Raw genomic sequence first — 23,667 nt, 5'->3', positions numbered from 1 at the left:
TGAGTATGTGAGTTACCTAGAGCAAGCCCAAAATTTACCATTTAGGGGATTAAGAGAGAGTTTATACTACTAATAGCATTTATAGACTAATCTTAATTTCTTCATATGTCCTTTTGATCTTGAGTTAACATAGATGTCATAGACAAACACTTTGAGCCACTTTCTTGGCATGTCTTTGAATATTGTATGCTTTAAGTATTGATAGGTTTTTTATATGTTAGTCAACCCAGAAAAAACAACTATGTACATGAGTCCCCCCCCTATTCTATTGCAAAAGTTATTTTGTGCCTAGCTTTGAAATGTGCTTGGACTTGATTGTAGCCTTAAAATACATCTAAAAAACTATAAGATTCATTTCCTACCATATGCTCAATCATATTATCTATGTATGAAAATGGCTAATGATCTCTCTTAATGGTTGTGTTAACCTTTTTATGGATAATGATCTCTCTTAATGGTTGTGTTAACCTTTATATAGCTCATGCATACTTTGACCTTATTGCTCTTCTTGAATACTCGTATAATGAGTGATACCCAGCCCCCTATATGCTCAATTTCATAGATGAGCCTCATCTTTAGGAGTTTGTCCAACTCTTCTTTACATGATTCCCATATCATAGATTCATGAATTATCATCTTTATTTCAAAATCTCTTTTTCACCCTCTTATCCCTTGTGAATCTTGGCTCTCACTAATTAACTAGTATTCCTCATGAAACCTTTTCGTGCCACACATCATGATAATACTCTTATCTAGGGACTTTAATGCCCTATCTTTCTCTTCTTCTATATCCCACTCATCTCTATGGTTTGGATTTGGTCTTCATTTTCTCATCAATTAACAATTATCATACACCCTCTTATCACTATAGCCCAAGGGACAATCTCTGTCCACTTTGACCTTGTATTGTGCTTAATGGAAGTTGAAGGGTGTCCTCTCCTTAGTCTTAGAGGTATATCCTCAAGTACTTGACCAAAACCCCTAGTTCCATGAGTAACATCATTTAGTTGTAATGGAATGCTCTTTAGGTTAGTTTAACTCCAAGCAAACATATATTGGAGCTCTTGAAGCAAGCTAATGAGTGGCTTCTTTTCTTCTACAATGAGTTCCTTGACTATATATACAATGTTGGGTGTTTCCCCTGTTTTGCAATGTTCACCTCCTTCACTTTGATGGATCTCTTGGTCAGTTTACTAGATTCAATCTTTCTCTTTACTCCAAGCATCAATCTTCCTTCTTGAACCTTATGAAATGCTTAGAGAGATTCTTTGGTTTCTTCTATCTTTCTACATTGAACTTCATCTTTCTCAAGATTTCTTCAACTGGTTCCTTCACACATGGATAGGCCGATCTCTTTTTGTCATTCTCATGTTGGAAGGTTGAGGAATCACAAGGTCCTTATCAATGCTAATGTCCAACTTCAAGCTCAAATATTCTAACTTCCCTAGGGAATGAGGGTGGTCTTATGTCTCTCCCTTCTCAGGCAATGACTTTAATGGATAGGTATGATGTTGTGGGCTTATATCTTGTGAGTTAATGATCCAAGATCTTGAGATATTTTAATGAATCAATTGTAGATTCATTCTAACTATGACAATATCAACCAACAAGCCTTCAATTTTCTAGGGTTAAAGGTTAGCAAGGATTTCTCTATCGCGTATCTATCTATATTATACTTTGTGGACTCATAGTTATAGTCGTCCACACAATTTTGTACTTTTATTCTTCCTTGTCTAAATTGTCATTACAATCCTCATCGGAGTCATCTTCTCCCATTAAGCTTGCTACTAGGCTATCATTGTAATCAAATTGCATGTGGTGTAGCTCAATCCACTTCCAACCAAGATTCTTTTAATACTTCCTCAAATATGAACAAGTTTAATTCTTTGAGATTATCTTTTAAGGACCAATCCCATTGACCAAGTATCTTTTACAACTCTATTTTGTTCTCGGGGAAGTTACTAAATGTATATCCTCTACATCATGTGTGTTCAAGGCCTATTTATAAATATCCTTATCTGTGAATTTTTTCTAATTAAAGCATAACCCTTTTCTATTCAATCTATAAATAACCCTTTATATTACACCCTTCTGTATTTTAAGAATGTATAAAAATGGTATTTTTAAAATACATTATTTCTAACCCACATGATGCACACATATATTCATGAGTAACTTACCCAAGGTTTTGTTAAATGGAATTCGAAATACCGTTTTGTATTGGCTAGTTAGGGTTCATCAGAAGTACAGTTATTGATTAATTTTATACATGGCTGAAGAAAGTGCACATTGGATTCTTCTACTCCCTTATGGCTCACTCTATCATAGGCCTTGTGGCACTATCCCTTTTTCATGAAGGGTAGGTCTAGGGTCATGAGAATATGCATCTAGTATTCTTCACCCTCCAAGCAAGGAATATACTTCTTTAATAGCTTACATATAGGAAACAAATTGTATTTCCTCTTACTATGCTAGAGATTGCATCTAAGTCTAGTGGAGTTGTCTTTTATCTTTCCATTTCAAATCTTACTCTCCTCTTACTAGATCCTTCATATTGCCTAGGAAACTAATCACCCAATCCTCTATCAATCTTGAATTTTGCATCCAAGGATGTTTGAGTAGTAGATCATGGTATATTTCCTTCACCATCACAAAATTTATCAAGAATTTAGTACCTAAATTCTTAAGGAACCACTTTTTAGCACCCCAAATGACCATACCTTGAACCATTGGGTACGGTTAGTTTGAAGTCTACACTCTCAATAGGTAGGTTTCCCCAAGCTTCAATGATGGCTTGATTAATTATGCCAATTTCAACTCCCATGTTAATGATACCTCCTTTTTGGAATGTATTCATTCCTAGTGCTCCCAATTAGTTTTGAACTTAAGTCGGGAGAGCTACCTTCAACAACTGAGGCTCTAGAAGTTCTACCTTAACTATTTCTACTTCAATTCCTTCCATACATGCCTTAAAGGTTCTCGAGAGAAGTAGTTTCCCTTTCATTAATAGTCTTAATGGGACTATTACATTTGTTGAGGAAAGGGCTATTGTTATGCTCGAGTATACTTCTTTGAATTGAAAACTATTGGTCCTTTATGCTTGTAGATATGCCCTTGTGCATTCCTTGCAGTTCCTCTTGGTTAACTCCATTAGAGGTAGGTCTCCCAAAGGTGTTATGACCTATAGGGGATGATAGGGGTGCAATGTTAGACAAGCTTAGTGCACTCATTCTCCTTGCTACCTCTTAGTCTTGAAGTTTGGTTTGTGCTTTCCTTAACCTAGTCCTTAAGCTTATGAGCACTTTGAATTCATGATATAGGTTTAGATATTCACCTACTTTGAAAGTGGTTGACTCTCCAATGTTATGTTTTGTCTCTACTCTAGAAGTGGCTTTTTTTAAGTTAATGTTATAATTCTATTTCTTTTCAAAGAAACTTTGATGTCAACATGCTTCTTTCTCCTCTTTGAGCTCTTCTTTTCAATCATCAATCCATTGGCAATAGAAGTAAAGACTTAATGCTCTAAAGGAACATTTGTATTTCTCATATTTTTCTTTTTGCTTATGAGAGATCCTAGTACATGTAGGTGTTGCAACATTTGGCACCTCTTTGATTAGCTTAATTGTCCATAAGGGGTTCTTGTTTTTGCGGGCACCTTGTTGACACATGTCCATGCTAACCACATCCAATACTTGATAGTATCTGTCGGGACCGAAAATCGACCCGACATTGACTCTAAGGCTCTAGTTGGGCCTCTATGCTCAACCAAAACAACCCACAGCCTCGTGGCTAAGAATGTTTGGAGGCTATACACACTGATCTAACTTAAACATGCATTTGTACTATTTATAGTCCAACTGATTCCTTCCCAACTCCAAATAGTTGGAGTTCCCAAACAAATTAGTGTTTAGCACCTCACAACACATACACAAGGAGCACCCCTCAACTAACTACCGTGGCCCACTACGGCTCTCCTACACCTCGAGGATTGGCCCCAAGATGCGTCGTTCGTTCAAACATATAATACATAGGATACATAATCCTCTCTTATTATCGATCATTCCAAAATATAGTTTGTATCCTCACTTTATTAGTCCCAAAGAAATGAATGTACTAACCCTACAGCTTGGGATTTCTCACACTTTGAATGTAGGTCAACGTTCATAAAAGCAAGTGATGTGCATCCAAGGTAAATATTTTCAATTCCATGTAATGAATGCAATGCAAGAGTGGATGATTTGTTGTGCTTGAGAGCGGATTTTTAGAGCCCATTTTTGAAGTGGAAAAGTGCCCGGGAGGCATAAAAGACCAATTTTTCATGGAAAATGAAATAGTTGTGGACCGATGAGCTAGAGTTTCCCTAGATAGAGATCAATGCCAAGAATGTAACGCAAGTCTTGGTTCATCGATCGGAGTCTGACCCCCATTTAATCCCCACAAGGTTTGGCATCCTAAATCAGCTATGTGATCTAAGAGTCGAAAAGTGTGTGACAAAGGCCAAGTTGATAGATTTCGATGCCAAAATCTGACCATCTAGTCCATTCATAAATCAGAGTCGCCAAAATGCAAAAAATCACTTGATGCAATGTGAAACCAAAAAACTTGAACTAGTTATTTCAAGGTTGAAGCCCTAATAGCCTAATTAAAAGGCTTGAAACTAAAAATCTGAATCATGTGGGGAGGAGGGGGGGTATCATTTCTCGATGCCCCATTTTTTAATCAAAAAATGGATTTTGGTGGCTATTGGCATCAGGGGGGAGGCAAGAAGGTAGCAAGATGAAGGTTTTCTTCACTTTCCAATCACAAGAATTTGTGCAAAAAATGACTAAGTAAATGGAAAGGTTAGTTTTTAGTCTTTCTCTCTCCTCTCTCCTCTTGTCATGTGTTTCCATGGCTGATTCTATGAGAGAAGGAGGTGGACTAAGATGAGAGATTTTGATCATGGGATGATGCTGGAGCATAAAGGAGCATAGATTGAGGGAGAAGGGGGTGTTAAGTGCTTATAATATGCTAAATTCTAATGTTTTTCTTATGCATGGCATATATAGGACATGTTATCATGCTGCTATGCAAATGCATTGTGAAAAACCCTGGAGTGTATCATCATCTGGCTTTCTTATTAATCTAGAGAGTTTATGTCATCTTAGTCATTAGTGCTAGTGTCCATAGTATGGCTAGTTCCAAAATACGAGATTTTTGGACAAGTTTAGTCTACTTTTGATATTTTGGATATTATTTCTTGTAAATATCCTAAAAATGTGTAGAAAACTTTTGGAATAGGGTGACATGTAAAAACCAAGTGGCTTTTCACCCATTTTTGGGAGATCTCATGAAAAAAGAAGGGGATTTCGAAATCGCTAGTACCCGATTATAGTTTACAGGCGCAACAGCAAGCTGAACTCCGAATGGGGAGAAGAAGAAGGAGTGATCTGGGAGAATTTAAAGCAGGTGTCCTGTGGTTTTACCCTCTTTCAAAGCCAACGGAACCATCAGATTTACAGTCTGAGCAACAGAGAAGAAGCTAATGTTTGGTGCACGTTTTTGGTCTACTAGAGAGCTCCAAGAGATCTAATGCTTAGAGATTGCTTCTGAGTAGTCCCGGACAAGGATCTTGTTTATCTTCACACAGGTTCTATCAATACATAGTGCTTTGATTCATTAAGCTTTGTCTTTATCTTGTGTACCTCTTGTCTATTATTTTTCTTCTCTTCTATCTCCTATTCTCTACTTCCTTCTCTCTCTGATCCCCAGTGAATATGACCTTTCGACTAAAACCCCTTTGACATTGGTGAACTCAACGTGAAAGGTCGTCAAAAGGAAAGACATGATGGGAGAACCTTCAAGCACAATTTCAAGTGATGTTTTGCAACAGTTACTACAGAATATGCATATGCTTATGTAGATACAACAACAACAGGTGATGTAGGCTTTTGCTCAAATAGAAATTGTTGCAATAAATGCTTTGTTGGCAATAGAGCATGAGATGAAGTTGTTTAATGGCATGAATGTATCTATATATTTGCATAGCTATGCTCAAAAGATGGAATTCTTTGGGGTGGCTCAACTTGCATGGAGCCAATATTTTGTATGAGTCATTGTAGATGAATTGAAAGCCAAGTTACTAAATTATACATGTATGATACTGATTCGGTAGCTTTCACTCAAGAAGACACTCAGGGAATAATTTTACATTGAAGACACGAATTTGATTACCTGCAAGACTTTCCAGGAGTGGGTTCTACAACTCAATGGCTACAAAGTTATTAAGAGACTTTGAAACAGAAAATTGAATTGTTTCTACAAGTGGTAGATCCTAAGCTTCAAGAGAAGCTTGATTGTTTGTTTTTAGTAGATCAGACTACAGAGACAGGGCTTTAAAAAGAGTGGAGGCATGTTAAGGAAGTTGTTACTACACTGGTGAAAAAGCATAGAAGAAGATAAAGCTTTCATGTATCTATCTTGCCCACTATTATGGGCAAAACTATTGATGTATCCAATAAGCCACCCACTTCTATGGCTAACTCTATGGCTGCACTTGATGTTCCCACTATTTTAGGGAAGATGTATTAGATGAATTGGTCAAAGGCATACGAGATCTTCAATTGAAGGTCACAAAATTGGATGAGAAAGGACAAGAGGAAAGGGGACAAACAACAACTCCTAAACCAAGGAAAAAATGTATATGGTGTGATAGTTTGTAGCATGAAAGGAAGGATTGTGCTGCTTATCAGGAGGCCTTTACATAATATCTCATCTTTTGGAAAGATGGCAAGATCCATGCACAAGAAACAAGATTGCCTCTTGCTTTGAATTTTGAAAAGGGAGGTATGAAAAAGCTATTGGAAGACTTGGATGTCTAAAATACTTATGCAACTGTACATGCCTCTACTTTATAGTTGGATAGAATGCCTAGCCAAGTGATGGTTTCCGAAGGCTGCAATATGGACACATGCTTTGTATGCAGCTAAAAAGAGGAAAGTTATTGATAGTGAAATGTGTCATGCAAGGCAAGCCATTTGTGACATAACTAGCTGGGAATCACCAATAGATAGATAATCCATGGACATCTAAGAGAGTGACAAGAAGAAGTGTGGATCAACCTAAAGCTGCAAATTAGCCACCTTTCGAGCATGTTATGAAAGAGGTTGGGCAGGAGCATAAACAAGATAGCAAACAAGAGGGCAAAAAGAAGGGAAAGTAGCTAGGATATAAGGTACAGTTTGATATTGAGACAGCCACTAATCTTAAACAATCAAGTGAAATTCACCTTGGGAGAGGTACTTGGCATCGCCGCGGGAATTTCATGATGAAATCATTGACATAATTAAGAGGAAGTGCCATTTTCTTGGTGATACCACTAATGCATTACTGTAATTTGAAGAGGAAACTAGTTTGTTAGGTATTCGAGCTAAATATGAGCATGATGTAAGTGTTGGTTTATGTATGTAAGATGTTGCTAATCAGTGGTGGATGGCATGTGTAAAAGAGAAGAAAGTGGTTGAAAATGCATTGTCTTGTAGCAATATGCATGGTGGAGTAAGGCAGATGCAACAATATGGGGAAGAGACTTTAGGCTTTATTCCTCAAAGTCATTACATAAGAAATCACTGGGCCACGACTACCACTGAAATGGTAGTGAAAATAGGGAAAGTGAAACTCCTTGTGTTGCATTGCTTGACCATGAGCCTAAAATTAATGTCATTGAGCATGGATTGTATGAGAATGGTGCTTGGCCTGTGGACAACTAATCATGGTTGGCGTATGAGGGCTGCAAATAATTCTTCAAGAGAGGTTTATGCTGCATGTCCTAATGTAAAAGTGACAATTGATGATGTATAAGAAGAGAAATATTTCTTTATACAAGATAATTCCTCATATGCAGTGATTTTTTATGGCCCTATATTACAAGAGTGTGTATGGAAATAAAGGTACTTGATGATGATTCTGCTTATGCAAGAGTCAAAAAGCAAGGATGGGAGAAAAGCAATCCAATTTCTTACCATTTGTTGTAATCATCCTAGGAATTGGGATACACTTTGAGAGCCTCCTTTGCCTCCAAATGCAAGGGAATTCAAAGACCTAGATTTTCATTGAGCACTGCTATAATGCGGGGCTACAGTAGTGATGTCCCTGTACTCGTCTCTTGATGGAATGACGCATGTACTTACTACTGGTTATTCTTGGTTTACAGCAAATAGTTCATGTTGGTTTAAGCCTATGAAAGTTATATGCAAGGTTGAATGCATATCTATGAAACAAGCTACTAAGGAATTGAGAGCACTAGGGTTGTTAGCTAAAAATGAAGGTGTTTCATGCGTCTTTTATGGGCTGAATATTACTAACACTATGGCTAAAATTTCAACAACTATACATGCAAAAAATGAGGCTAAAAATAGAGAAATACTGGTATTTTCTTTGGACATGTGTGATGTTATAGCATTGTTTTCTCATCAGCAAGAAGTATCACAATGGATTGAAGCAGTTGTGGAGACAGAGTATAAGATGGTTGATAAAAAGGTGAAACCAATTGCTTTATCGCTTCCATTAGAAAGTGAGGGTCTATATGAAAAAGTGTCAAGGTAGCCAAGCTTACAGGATCCTAAAGATATAGGTCATCAATTTACAGAGCTAAAACATTACAGGAATTTAAAGTTGGTGCATAAGGGTTTCTTTTGCCTATACTAAAAGAGACTGTTTTATGCAAATGTTGGCTAGGCATGGAAAAGCATTTGCATTTTAGCCAACTGAAATAGGTTGTGTGGATTCGAATGTTGTCTAAAAATCATATTTGAAAGTAGTCTGAAGAGCTTAATGAAGCTCTAAGCAAGGTTACTTAAGCTTCAAACAAGTTGTTTAGCAAGCAAGCACAACCATATATACAACAGCCTCCTGCTTATTCACAACAGTCTTTACAATATTTTCATCAAGGTTCAACACAACAGCAGTAGGTTGCAATGCTTAATGTACAGCGCAGAAGCAGCAAATGCTACCTCATTTTGTTGTACAACAGCAAAGTGTTCCTACAGCTGATCATCAGTGGTATCAACAGCAGTACCAAGAGTATTATCAATGGCATGAACAATATCAACAACAATATGAACAATATGAACAAATGCAGATTCAACAGCAAATGCCAGGTGATCGATACCATTATTTGGATTGTACTGAAGATTATGAAGAATATGCAAGGTATCATGAGTACAATGAGCATTGGTATGACCAACAACCGGCATACGATAGTGATGAGAGCTCCATTGAATTGTAGCATGCAAGTGAAAGTCATAATATTTTTGGACAGCAACAACATTTTGATCATTATGCTTATGATCAGCTCCAAAAGGGAGAACACCCTTGCAGTCATTTTGGACACACTTCCATGAATGGGAATCAAGTGGAAGGCCACAAGGAATTGAGAAAGGTTTCAACTCTTTTGATATGCATTCAAATGGACAGTCATACATGAATGGGCAGCAACATGTATATGATCATGATTTTGGTTATGAGTAGCTGCAATCAAATGCTCCTACAGAAATTCAGCCTTATGCAGTAAACCATGGATAGTGAACCCATGGTTATGGTTATCATTTGATAGATGGAAAAAATGTCCATCAATTTTATTTAGTGGTGTACATGGCATCTACTTGTCAAGTCGTATCTTGGACAACATAACTTCCAAGGGCCTATGTTATAAATGCAAGGAGAATAACACTCTTGGGCATGACAATGTATGCAAGGCAAAGCATATTAATGTACCAGTTGTTCTTGAGTTCCATACTCCTCATGGCATTGGAAGAAATCTTATTCCTCATCAACAACTGATGGAAATGCAAAGGCAGTTGATATGCTACAAGTGTAATGAGCATTGGTTACCTCATCATGAGGGTTATTGCAGGAATAAACATTTTACTACAACCCTTGACTTGGAAGACCCAATGGAAGATGTATATGTTGGGCAAGGACATAACAGTTATGGGCAACAAGAAGATGATGCCTATACTAAAAATCAGGCTGAAGATGTGACTGGGCAGCAAAGGCAAATTGCTCTAAATGCCATACATGTAACACATGTAGTTGATGAGAAATCATGTATAGAAGAACAAGAAGAAAATGTTTTTAGTGACCAAGATGAAGAACCAAAAGATGCAGCTGTAAATGAAGAACAAGAGTATGTATATGTCAATAAGGATCAAGAGGACTATCCAGTCAACCAAGATTATGTATATGACAATGAATCTAATATTGAAGATGAAAGGGCTGAAGAAGATTCAATTGACCAAACAAGCATTGAGAATATGGAATCATTACATGATGACTTTCAGCAGCCTATTGATTATGATGATGATTCAATAGGTTTTCTTCATGATTATGGGGATGATACCTTGGATTATGGGGGTGTTGACGATAATGTTGATGATCTTTCATTCCCATATGATCTAGGGATTTACATGAATCCATCTATGGATTATGGACAGGATTTATCATATCCTTTTGATCTTGGAGGTGATAATAACTTTTATGCAGAATACCTCACTTATGAAATCTTTGATGATGGTTTATAATATTATTTGGGTGAGATTAGCAGTGCTTTGATGGATGACAACCATTTTTTGGGGATTCCTTATGATCCTGGTTGATTTTGGGGATGATTTCATGTGTCTTGGAACAGGAGACAACTTATTGCATAGAAATTTTGTGATGGATTAAATTGCCCTGATGCAATCAAAATATGGGTTTGAGGGTTTAGGTTGATGCCTTGGGTTACGCATGTCGTAACTACACCTCAAACACTGAATTTGGACACTTTAGCCAGAAGTTATGGGCATTTTTACTTCAGCTACCCTATTCAGTCGTGCTCTCTATTTCATGACAGTTACTCCTATCTTATGAAGACCATTTATTGAAGATCCGCTTTTGGAGTTTATCATGGATTATGCAGCCTCTACTTTACCTTCTTACATGTTTCCATCCTTGTATTCAATGTAATTTCAGCTTTGAGGACAAAGCTCTTTTAGGCCGAGATGGCTTGTAATAAAGCATAAGTCACTTTAGTCTAGAGTAGGCTAGGGTTAAGTATAAAAGGTGAAAGTGTAACATGTGTAGCATCTTTTTTTGGTATTTTACAAACATTACTTGTTTGAGGTCTCAACCTCCCACCATCTAAGAGGGTGAATACTCTTGGCCACAATAGCTTGGGGTGCATACCTTGCTACAGCATCTCATCATTTGATTCTCAACCAACATTGGTAATATCATTTCTTGCCAAGCCACATTGGCTATGACTTCTTGACATTTTATGTCTATTTCTTGTATTTTCAATTTAAAAGCTTGCTGTGGAATTTAGCTTTATTACAAATACCTCCTAATAATCTTGGCCCGCTATCTAGCCCTTTTAACTCTTTCTTGCTTCTGAAGCTCCGATCCCTATCGACCAAGATTCGAACACCACCACTTATTAGTGGCTCCCAACAAACGCACCACTGTGGCACCAAAAATGGTCCCAACACTGACTCTAAGCCTTTAGCTAGGCCTCTAGGCTCAACCAAAACACCCCATGGCCTCGCGACCAAGAGCATCTGGAGGCTACACACACTGATCTAACTTAAACACACATTTGTATTGTTTATAGTCCAACAGATCCCTTCCGAACTCCAAATAGTTGGAGTTCCCAAATAGATTGGTGTCTAGCACCTCGCAGCACATACACAAGGAGCGCCCCTTGGTTAACTATCGTAGCCCACTATGGCTCTCCTACACCTCGAGGATTGGTCCTAAGATGCAGCATTCATTCAAACATATAACACATGCGATACATAATCATCTCTTATTATTGATCATTCTAGGAGATAGTTTGTATCCTCACTTTATTAGCCCCCAAAGTAACGAATGTGCTAACCCTATAGCTTAGGACTTCTCACACTCTCAATGTAGGTCAACGTTCATAAAACCAAGTGATGTGCATTTAGGGTATATATTTCCAAAATGCAAAATGTAAAAAATAAATTAGATTTAAAATCACAATCAGCACTCGTAAATCCCCCTCTCTCCCTATTGTTTAATGTTATACTTGCAGTGGTACGTATAGAGAATGTTTACATGTCATTTTCTTATTCGAATGTAATAAATCACACACTATAACATTGAAATGAGGCTAAGCTAAGGCTAAACATCATGCCTTTGACCCACTATACATCCACAAACACATTTGTAATTTTTTGTACTTTTGGCATACAAAAAACTATTTTTTTTCTTTTTTATTTTTCTTAATTTTTATTTATCTATTTATTAATAAATTGTAGTTATTTTTTTATTTTCTAATTCAACCAAATTAGGATTACTAAGATTCATCATTATTTTTTATTTCAATCCATAAAAACATGATTTTTCCAACTAAAATGGAAAAACCCTTAATTTTTCAGTTAAATACTGCATTTTGGCCTTTTAATTATTAAGAATGATTGCATTTAATTATGGATTCTACATATCATCACTCGCAACCCTCAAAGACATGTCAAACAAGGTTCATACAAACTTTTGTACCATTCATTTGGACCATAAACTGTCAAAAACAAGTATATTTTTTTAATAAAATAGACATATATGTTAAATTGCATGTTTTGAGTCACGAAAAATAAATGCCCGGACAGCCATCAGACCCGCCATTAATCTCTACACAACATGAAATGTCAATTCTCAATATCTTGCAACAATCTAGTACATGTTGGACAAGCATTCTTCATCCCATTCTTCTATTTCTTTCACCCACATGAATAGCCTCTTAGAGGAGAGAGAAATACTAAATTCTGATCTCCACTATTGGGTTACCATTGTTCGAGCAGAGAGTGGCAATAGGGAGCAAAAATTTGAAGAATGTTTTCTTTTTGTGTGATCAAAGCAATGGCTTGTTATTTGCCTCCAACCCCTCATGGCGTGGGGGGCAGCTATTTTTTGACACCGTTCATTTCAAAAACAGTCCCCCCCCCCCCCCCCACATAATCAAAAATTTTGGCCTATGGCCCCCCCAAAGATCATGCCTTTTCATATCTTGGTCAAATTTGACCCACTACCTCTAGCTTCTCCCGCATCCAGCATCTGATTCCATTTCCAAAAAAACTTGTGCATCCATCTTGAATTCGTGAACTGCAAGAACTTTTTCTGCTTTGATCCATCACCCCAAAAAATTATGAAAAATCCGCAACTGCCATGAAATACATTTTTTTGAAGTAATTTGAATTTCTGTCTTCCATGGCCACTTAAAATTATTAGATTTGTGTCTTCTACTTCTGTCGAATTCCACTTTAAATTTGTGTCATTCGGCACTTATTTAGCACTTCTTGGTGTTTAAATCCCGCCCTCAGTATCATAGGCTTGGATCATGCCTATCCCTAACCACATCCTAATTTCATCACAAGAAATAGGTGGTAGTCAATGAGAACCATGTTTCTCCCTTGAGTCATATGTGGCATAAGGATTCATGTGTTCTTCATCTTCAAGTGGTTATTTGATGTTACATGCTAAAGCATCACTCAGTGGTGGGTGAGTTATGGTTGATATGGTTAGACTGGAAGTTCTTTGTATCCCCAAATGATTGATATCTACTCTTGCTCTAGTTGGTCTTTGGTAAAGTAAGTAGGTAAATCTAACTTTCGAGGTCTTTGATAGAAAGGTCTTTTACATTGTTGTTGATATTGAATGTTGGCATATGGTATGAGATAGGGGATCCTTATTGGGGCTTTTTAGTAAGCTTCTTCATGGCAGGAGTAGCCATAATTAATACAAATTCCAACTAGATCTAGGATAATCTAATCTAGTTTAGTACAATCACAATGAAGGAAAAGGGTCTTCTAAACCATTGAGACAAAACAAGACCAAGGATATCACAACCATGAAGACTCCCTTGGGATTAGTATGGATGTGTACTCTCCCACAGGGTGCAACAAATGCAATGGCACACATGACGAATGCTATGAATAGGGTACTCATGGATTTTATACCACAATTGACAATGCCCTTCTTGGATGATGTTCCAATCAAAGGGTGGCCATGGATGAAAATAATGAAGAGATGGATTCTCATGGGTGCAAACAGTTTGTTGTAGACCATATTGTGGATTGTGAAAGGATTTTGATGCGTCTAGAAGAGTGCATTTAACTCTTTCTGGACAAAAGTTAGTCTTTGGAGTTGAAGAGGTTTTGATTGTTGGGCATATGTATGGGCCCTATGGGCAAAGACCATCACCAATGAAAATAGATGAGATTGATAGAATGCACGAATGTATCTGAGGTGCATAGATTCTTGGGTGCATGTGTGTTCTATTTGATATGAATCCCTCACTTTGCACATGTAGCTAATGCTCTATATAAGCTCTTGAGGAAAGGTCAAAGATTTCATTGGGAAAGGAAGCATCAAAAAGCAATGAAGAAATTGAAGCAGCTCTTGAAATTTGCTCCTACATTGAGAAAGGTTGATTATTCACATGGAAAGCCTATCATTATTATTGTTTGATACAATGCCAATCAGGATTGGATGGGAAATCAGGAAAGATGATGAGGAAGGGCAAAGATATGAAATTCGTTTTGGTTCTAAATTATTTGACTGAACAATAGAGAAGGTATCCACAGGGTAAAAATAGAATTATCGGGAGTTGTGACATCCCTTAAATGTGATAAGGAGTATTTTATGGGTGCTCATGTAGTCATTGAGACTGATTATTTATTAGGTATGATTATTATTTGTGCTACCCCAAACATTACTATGCTCTAGTGGATTTCATACATCAAATCTTTGAACCCTGAATTTCAGCATATTGCAGGAAGAGATAATCTAGTGGTAGACATGTTATATCGGGCATGCTATGAGAATGAAGTGTTGCTACAACACTAATAGAAGCTTGGACAGCAAAGAGAAGACACTTTAGATGTTATGTATCTTATGTAGAAGTATTTCTTGAAGACAAAAATGCAAGAGAGTGGCTGAGAATTGGTCGATACTTGAGTACATTAACAAAGAGAGACAAATGGTTGGATGAGGAGTTTAAGAAGATCAAGAGGAAAGCCTATGTGTTTTTCTTAAAAGAGGGATACTTGTGGAAACATGCTAAGAAGAAATAGGGTATGCCATTGCGGGTTTTGGGTGACATAGCTTCAAAAGTAAACATTATGCAAGAATTTCATGAAAGCTTATGGGCTAGCCATAGAGGTGTTTGGGGTACTTTTGAAAATATCAAAGAAAGATATTGGTGGCACGACATGTATAAGGATATTTCTCACTTTGTGAAAACATGTATGACATGTCAAATGTATTCATCTTTGAGACATTGGGATGGATTGCAACCCACATATCCTTTGTCTCATCATTGTAAGTGGGTGGTGGATTTAGTCACAATGCCTATAGGTCTTTGGCAAATGAGATATCTTGTACTTGCCCATGAAGACTTGACTAGTCAAGTGGAAGGGAGAGCTTTACATACCAAGAAAACAAATGCAGTGTGTACGTTTCTCTTAGAAGAGAACTTTTGTTGGTATAGCTGTGTGAGAAATATTACAGCAGATAGGAGTGAATTGGATGCAGATGAAGCCCATTATTTATTTGCACAACTGGGGGGGATAAAGCTTGCTTTAACTTCATCTTATAACCCTGAAGGAAATGGAAAAAGTGAAAGAGGTCATCCACCTATTGTGAAAGCATTGGAAAAAGCATCTGGGGAGAAGGTAAAAGACTCTGGCCATGATTGCTCCCTTATGCTTTGTGGGATGACATAAGAACTCATAGTGTTGTTACAAGATATATGCATACTGAATTGATGTATGGTCAAAAGCCTATCATGGCGATTTAAGAGATGATAGTCACATGGAGTGTGCTACCTTGGAAAGAGGAGTTGAATTCATAGGAGTTATTGGCCTTATGTATTAGACAGTTGGAAAGAAATTCAGAAGACATAGAGGCAGCAGTTACAAAGTTAAGGGTAGTAAGGATATAGAACAAGAAACGGTTAGAAGACATAGATTGAGGCCAAGAACCATACAAGATGGGGATTGGGTACTCGTTTATGACAGCAGTTTAGAAAACCAGCATAGTGCCATGCATAAAGTCTCCAAACGATGGTTCAAACCCTATGTGGTAAGATAGGTATTTGATAATGAGTAGGATGGGATAGCCATAAAACTTTCGGTAGTAAAGAAAAGAATCAAATTATTTAAGAGGTAGCAATCTACTGCCTATGAGTTGCCAGAACTAGAAGAAAATAGTGGCCATGATACAAGGGCTAGCCATGAAGATATGGAAAATGAAGATGCAAAGGATATGGTTGTAGAGGATGAGGAGGACTCAGAATCTGGTGACAACCAGGACTTTTGCACATATCAGAGGATGTGCAAATTTAGAGGGGGTGGATGTCATGCCACTATGCGGACATAGTGTGAAAAATCCTGGAGTGCATCATCATTCGTCTTTCTTATTCATCTAGAGAGTCAATGTCATCTTAGTCATTAGTGCTAGTGTCCTAAGTATAGCTAGTTTCAAAATACGGGATTTTTGACAAGTTTAGCCTATTTTTGATATTTTAAATATTATTTCTTGTAAATATCCTAAAATTTTGTAAAAAAATTTTAGAATAGGGTGACATGTAAAAAGCAAGCGGCTTTTTAGCCATTTTTGGAAGATCTAAGGCAAAAATAAGGGGCTTTCAAAATTGCACGGCATGCACGATCGCAATTTACATGAGCAGTAGATAGCACTCCAAACGAGGAGAAGAAGAAGGAGTGATCTAGGAGAATTCTGAGCAGGTGTCCTGCGATTTCACCTCCTTTCAAAGCCAACAAAACCATCAAATTTGCGGTCTAGTAGAGCAGAGAAGAAGTTAATGTTTGGTGCTTTTTTTTTCCACCACGGAGCTCTAGGAGATCTAATGCGTAGAGATTGCTTCCGAGTAGTCCTCAACAAGGATTTTGTTTATCTTCTCAAGTTCTATCAATACATAATGCTTTGATTCATTGGGCTTTGTCTTTATTTTGTGTACCTCTTATCTATTATTTTTCTTCTCTTATATCTCCTATTCTCTACTTCCTTCTCTCTCTCTAATCCCCAGTGGATACGACCTTTCAACTAAAACCCCTCCTACAATGTGTGGTTTAAAATTAAGAGGGTGCAGTATCACAAGCATATTCGATGCTGGCCCTAAGCAACATAGCAATCTTGGTTTAGAGTAAAGGCATGAAAAAAAATGTTTTTGCACCTTTACAATGCTAGTTGGCAATAAGGAAATTTGTTTGAGCACTATAAATCATACACAATTGCATTGCACGCAAAACATGGTATCATCCTGGATGCGTAGCAACTGTTTTCATGAACAATGACCTACATTGAGGAGATGAGGTACCCTAAGCTATAGGGTTAGTGGTTCATTCTTTTGGGAATATTCAGTGAGGACTATTTATTATCTCTTGGATCTACCAATTAAAAGAGTGGAGCATGTGTCACATGTCCTTTATGTGTTCACGGCACATCTTAGGGCCCAATCCCTTTGTCTGTGCTTATGTTGCATCAACCAAGAGGCACTCCCTTTGTCTATGCTTATGTGGTATATCACACTGATCTGTGTAGGGACTCCCTCTAAGGAGTGTGGGAAGGGTTATCCGTTGGATTACAATCCATACAAATGCAAAGTTCTACATTAGAGGTTAGGGTAGCATACCCCTTAGACGCTCTTGGCCGTGAGGCCGTGAGGCTGTGAGGGGTAGTTTGGGTTTGTAGTAGCAGAGGCTCGGCTAACTACCATAGAGCTAGTATCAAGCTCATTTTAGGTCCCAACAGGTGGTGCATTTTCCAGGAGCTACTAATAAGTGGTGGTCTCCAAATCTCGATCAATAGGGACCAGTTTATTAGTGTATGCCTCGAAAAGGTAGTGAATAGACCATCAAGCCAAGCTTCAAAAGCAAAAAAGAGTTCAATAAACTCGACAGTGGGCTAAATTTATCAGGAGATATTCTCCACAAAGGTGTGGTCCGATATTCCTACAAGGGAGGGGTCTTAGTAACCCTAGCCCCACACGTAGTTCGTTAGGAGGAGGAGGAAGTTCTAATACTTCCCCTCTTCCAGTCAATCATCCCACTTCGCATGGAATAATAGTTCCCATCATTCAAACTCCTTTAGTAAATCTGATTGTCATGGTGGAACCCATTGCAATCCTAGCAGGAATGCCAAACTTGTCAATCTTGGGATTTCTCTACCCATTTTTAATGGCTTGGTAGAGGAAGATATGGAACTTCATATTAATGAATCCAAAAGTTAATGTTTAACTATCAAATCTAAGATGAAGGACATTTAATGATGTTCTTTAATATGACTTTAAAGGACCACGAGCTACAGTATGCTATCACAATCTAAAGGCTAGAACAATATTTACGATTGATGTATTCTTTCCTATAACGTGCCCGCTCCTCAAATCACAGGACACGTCTAAGTAGCCCATCGAGAGGTATATCTAGAAGACACCGCCCGGCACTCCCAAGGAATGACACAGGTTTTGCCAACTAGGGTCTCTTGAGTCTGCCCCGCAACGGAACTTATCCGACCGTTCCCACTAGGATCAACCTGAAGACCGGGATCTTGGCCAACATTGTCTAAAGACATCGTCCGACCTTTACTAACATTCTCTCTCTCTCTCTCCTTCTCTTCTTCTCCTCTTACTACCTCTTCTTCTTCTTCTTCCACTACTTCTCTTCTCTCTCCTACCCTTTCTTCTTCTTCTTCTACTTCTCTCTCTCCTTCTCCTCCTCTTACTACCTCTTCTTTTTCTTCTTCTTTTTCTTCTTCTCCCTTCTCTCTCTTCCCTCTTCTCCTTCCCTTCCTCTCTTCCCTCTCTCCTTCTCTTCTTCCTTCCCTCTCCTCTCTCTTCCCTCTTCTCCTCCTTCTCTCTCCCACTTATCTCTATTCTTTTTCTCCCTTACTCTTCTTCTTCTCCCTTCCTCTTCTTCTTCTCCTCTCTCTCCCTCTTCCTTCTCCTCCTCTTCTCTTCTCTCCCTCTTCCTTCTTCTCTTTCTCTTCTCTTCTCTCCCTCTTCTCTTCTTCCTTCCCTCTTCTCTCTCTTCCCTCTTCCCCTCCTTCTCTCTCCCACTTCTCTCTCTTCTTTTTCTCCCTTACTCTTATTCCCACTTCCTCTTCTTCTTCTCCTCTCTCTCCCTCTTCCTTCTTCTCCTTCTCCTCTCTTCTCTCCCTCTTCTCTTCTTCCTTCCCTCTTCTCTCTCTTCCCTCTTCTCCTCCTTCTCTCTCCCACTTCTCTCTTCTTTTTCTCCCTTACTTTTCTTCTTTCCACTTCCTCTTCTTCTTCTCCTCTCTCTCCCTCTTCCTTCTTCTCCTTCTCTTCTCTTCTCTCCCTCTTCTCTTCTTCCTTCCCTCTTCTCTCTCTTCCCTCTTCCCCTCCTTCTCTCTCCCACTTCTCTCTCTTCTTTTTCTCCCTTACTCTTCTTCTTCCCAATTCCTCTTCTTCTTCTCCTCTCTCTCCCTCTTCCTTCTTCTCCTTCTCCTCTCTTCTCTCCCTCTTCTCTTCCCTCTCCCACTCCTTCCTTCTCTCTCCTTCTTCACTTCTTCTCTTCTCTCTCCTTCTTCACCTTCTCTCTCTCCCTCTTCTTCTCCTTCTACTTCTCTTCTCTCTCCCTCTTCTCCTCCTTCTCCTTCTCTCTCTCTCTCTTCTTCTCCTTCTACTTCCCTTTACTCTCCCTCCTCTCCTTCTACCTCTCTGATCACGGGGCAGTGCGTGGCGAAATGGGGGGGGGGGGGGGGGGGGGGGTCAAATGACGGTCACAGGGGGTTTCCCTGCCGAGGGCTCAGGTGGCCGTAGCCACTGGTGCCACAAGTGGGGGGTGTTCTGCAGTAGGGGGGGAGAGCTCCTTTCGATGGACGCCCAAGGGGCCGCGATCACCAGGGCGGACGGAGGCATCCGTCTCTAACGGGGGGACTCTCCTTACGGCCAGTAGGGGGAGGGTTTTATAATGTGTGGGAGGGGGGGAAGGAAGCGATTGTTCGCCGCCAACTGGGGGGCTGCATGCCCCCACCTCCAACTCACTCCCTCTCTCTCTCTCTCCCCGCCATCCTCACGGCAGGGGGAGAGAGAGGGAGGGAAAAAGAAAATTTAAAAAAAGGGGGGGTGAGTTCCTATGGGGGAGGGCACGAGGTCCAAGGGGGGGTGAGAAATGTTACATCCTCTCCCCCTTAGAGGAATCGAGATGTCCTCATCTTGAGAGAAGCTGGGGGAGACAATCACAATTGGGGCTTATAGCCTATGGGTTAAGGTCCACCACGCTTCCGTTGTGCTACTTTGATTACTCAAATTCTCAACTTAAAATAACAACTTGCCACAACTCATGGGATTCAATAGGATTTATTCCAAGTACAGGACTTATTACCTCAAGAATATCTTCCTAGGGTATCTAGTCATCCTCAAAGGTTACAACAGAATCCAAGCCTTCATCATCATGTGGTTCATAATATGAGCCAAAAGTAGAGTTTAGACAGCTTCGTTTGAACGCATGTTCCTGATTCTCAGGGTCCAACTCAGGACAATCTATTTGGATGTGTCCTAGTTCATTGCAGTGGAAACATCGGTGGTTGGGGCATCTCTTACGGATGTGTCCTATCTCACTGCACTTGTGGCACCTCTTGCCTTGATCTCCTGAGTCATCTTCATCATAGTTGCCTGATTTAAGTTCTTGGACGATTGGATTTGCTTGGAGTAATGCGTCTTGCAAGTCTGTTCGCCGCCAACTGGGGGGTTGCATGCCCCCCACCTCCAGCTCACTCCCTCTCTCTCTCTGCCCGCCATGCTCACGGCAAGGGGAGAGAGAGGGAGGGAAAAATTTTTCAAAAAACAAAAAGGGGGTGAGCTCCTATGAGAGAGACGTGGGAGAGAGAAGGAGGGGAAGAGGGAAGAGAGAGAACAGGGAAGGAAGAAGAGAAGAGGGAGAGAAGAGAAGAGAAGGAGAATAAGGAAGAGGGAGAGAGGAAGAGAAGAGGGAGAGAAGAGAGGAGAAGGAGAAGAAGGGAGAGGGAGAGAGAGGAGAAGAAGAAGAGGAAGTGGGAAGAAGAAGAGTAAGGGAGAAAAAGAAGAGAGAGAAGTGGGAGAGAGAAGGAGGGGAAGAGGGAAGAGAGAGAAGAGGGAAGGAAGAAGAGAAGAGGGAGAGAAGAGAAGAGAAGAAGAAGAAGGAAGAGGGAGAGAAGAGTAGAGAAGGAGGAGAAGGAAGAGGGAGAGAGAGGAGAAGAAGAAGAGGAAGGGAGAAGAAGAAGAGTAAGGGAGAAAAAGAAGAGAGATAAGTGGGAGAGAGAAGCAGGAGAAGAGGGAAGAGAGAGGAGAGGGAAGGAAGAAGAGGAGAGAGGGAAGAGAGGAAGGGAAGGAGAAGAGGGAAGAGAGAGAAGGGATTAGAAGAAGAAGAGGAGGAGGAGGAGGTAGTAAGAGGAGGAGAAGGAGAGAGAGAAGTAGAAGAAGAAGAAGAAGAAGAAGAAGAGGTAGTAAGAGGAGAAGAAGAGAAAGATAGAGAGAGAGAGAGTAGGAGAATAAGAGAAAAGAAGAAGTGGAGGAGAGAGAGAAAGAGTAGGGAGATAGTAGAAAAGAAGAGGAAGGGAGAGGGAGAGAGAAAGAAGGAGAGGGAGTGAGAGTTGGTTAGTAGCTGCAAGGAGCCACATCCAAACCACCCTCTTGGCGAAGGGCCCCATCCAGCGGTCTTTCCTACCCGAACCCGTCGACCCAAATACTGTTAAGGTTCGGACTGCCCAATCTACGCGAGACGAATGGCTCCCAAGAAGAAAGTCACGGGAAGCGTAGGCACCCAAGCTACCGGTAATGTTGGAGTGGCGAGCGGAGTGACCAACGCAATAAACACAAATCAAACCCAGGTTCTAAGTTTTAAAATTAATTAGGTATTATTTCTCGTGGAAGAGATGAAAGGGTTGGTGACGTGCATGGAAAAAGAACGATTCTTAGGGTTTTTGTTTACTCTAAGCACTAAGTTTCATGCGTGAAATGGTAGAGTATGGAATTTGCATAAGATTGTTTGCATGAAATGATAGCTTTTACGCACATAAAATGATAAGGTCTTCACATTATTTCACATAAAATAATAGCTTTTAACCCAGTTCAGTGCAAACTTTATTTAAAGAAACACATAAAATTATAGTCTCCGATGGATAGAGACCTAGACCTTCATGAGATCCGATGCATTAGGAATAAGTATAGTTGCCTGCGAATTGTTTTATCAGTCTTTCCATAGACTATCGCAAATGGATACGCTCCTAGCCTAATTGAAGCTGGTGACCTAACCCCAAATGGATTGTTAACCCAAGTTATGCTTGGCGGTTTGAAAAGGTTGTAAATCCGTTATACAAGTGTTTTGATACATCCGGTTAAAATTCTGATTGTGCATGCAATGGGATTGAGATGCCTTGAATCAAGAGGTTGTGCATTCAACTGTTTGTTAATGTGGTTTTGGATGCTAACCCAAGTGGGGAGTGATTGATGATTTCATGGCCAGGTCTGAGATGACTGATTGCCATGGAAACAAAAGGGATGTTTTCCCTAGCGATTGTTATTATGCTGGTTGCTTCAGCTAAGGTTGATTTCCTAAAGGGATAATTAAGAAAGGATGGCGCTAGCTACCCCCCACGAGCCCCGAAACCCTAACCAAGGGGGTTATGAATCCGCGACGGGAATGTGGACCGAACCCACCGCAAGAGGTCTCTCCGTGGAAATCACTTGGCATAGGAGGACGCTTGGGTGCCAATGGGGGCTCTGGTCGTAAATCCCAATGCCTCCGGGCCCTACACAAGTGTTCTACGTGACTCGAGATGGGATCTCGAGGCCTTGATACTAGTTACAAGGCGAAATCTTGGAAGGATAAACCTTCAGGTTTTATTGCCGAAAGACAGAAGGATTTTTCTACGGAGGCAAAAAGGAGCACTTAATTCTCCTATATGGGCAAGAGACACACATTAATCTGAAGGTAAGTTAAGGAAGTGTTTGATCTTGTTTTATCTTGTTTTTGTGTCTATGACCTAAATTACGTAAAGAAACCTGTGATTAATGGGTTAATTAAGGAAGCTACCTTTATATGTCTTACATAATGTGGTAGGTAATTAGATAACTAAGACAACCCTCGAGGGAAGCATGGTGGATGTGACCAATTGGGTCTATCCTACGGAAGGGTGGTCTCGGTTAGCTGAGAGCTTTCCTCAAAGGAAATGTTAACAAGGAATGTTAGGAAAGGTCGGACGATGTCCTTAGACAATGTTGCCCAAGATCCCGGTCTTCAGGTCGATCCTAGTGGGAACGGCCGAATAAGTTCCATTGCGGGGCAGACTCGAGAGACCCTAGTTGGAAAAACCCGTGTCATTCCTTGGGAGTTTCGGGCGGCATCTTCTAGATATACCTTTCGATGGGCTACTACGACGTGTCCCGCGATTTGAGGAGCGGGCACGTTACAGTTGGTATTAGAGCAAAACTTCTTAATAATACATGATTGATTAATGTTCGTCGGTTCATGGACATATCCTAAACAGAAATAACCTAAGTGGTATGGCTTGATTTTCAGGCACCTTCTGCACCCACGAATGCTAACATGCAGGAGAAGAAGTTCCTTCTCAAGCAAATTAAGCCACCCGAGTTTGATGGCAAGGGAAGGACTG

This window comes from Lygodium microphyllum, chromosome 10 (genome assembly GCF_053477565.2).
Source record: "Lygodium microphyllum isolate KBCC chromosome 10, Lygodium_microphyllum_v1.1.10, whole genome shotgun sequence".
NCBI classification, from domain to species: Eukaryota; Viridiplantae; Streptophyta; class Polypodiopsida; order Schizaeales; family Lygodiaceae; genus Lygodium; species Lygodium microphyllum.
Note: the sequence above shows the minus strand (reverse complement) of the source record.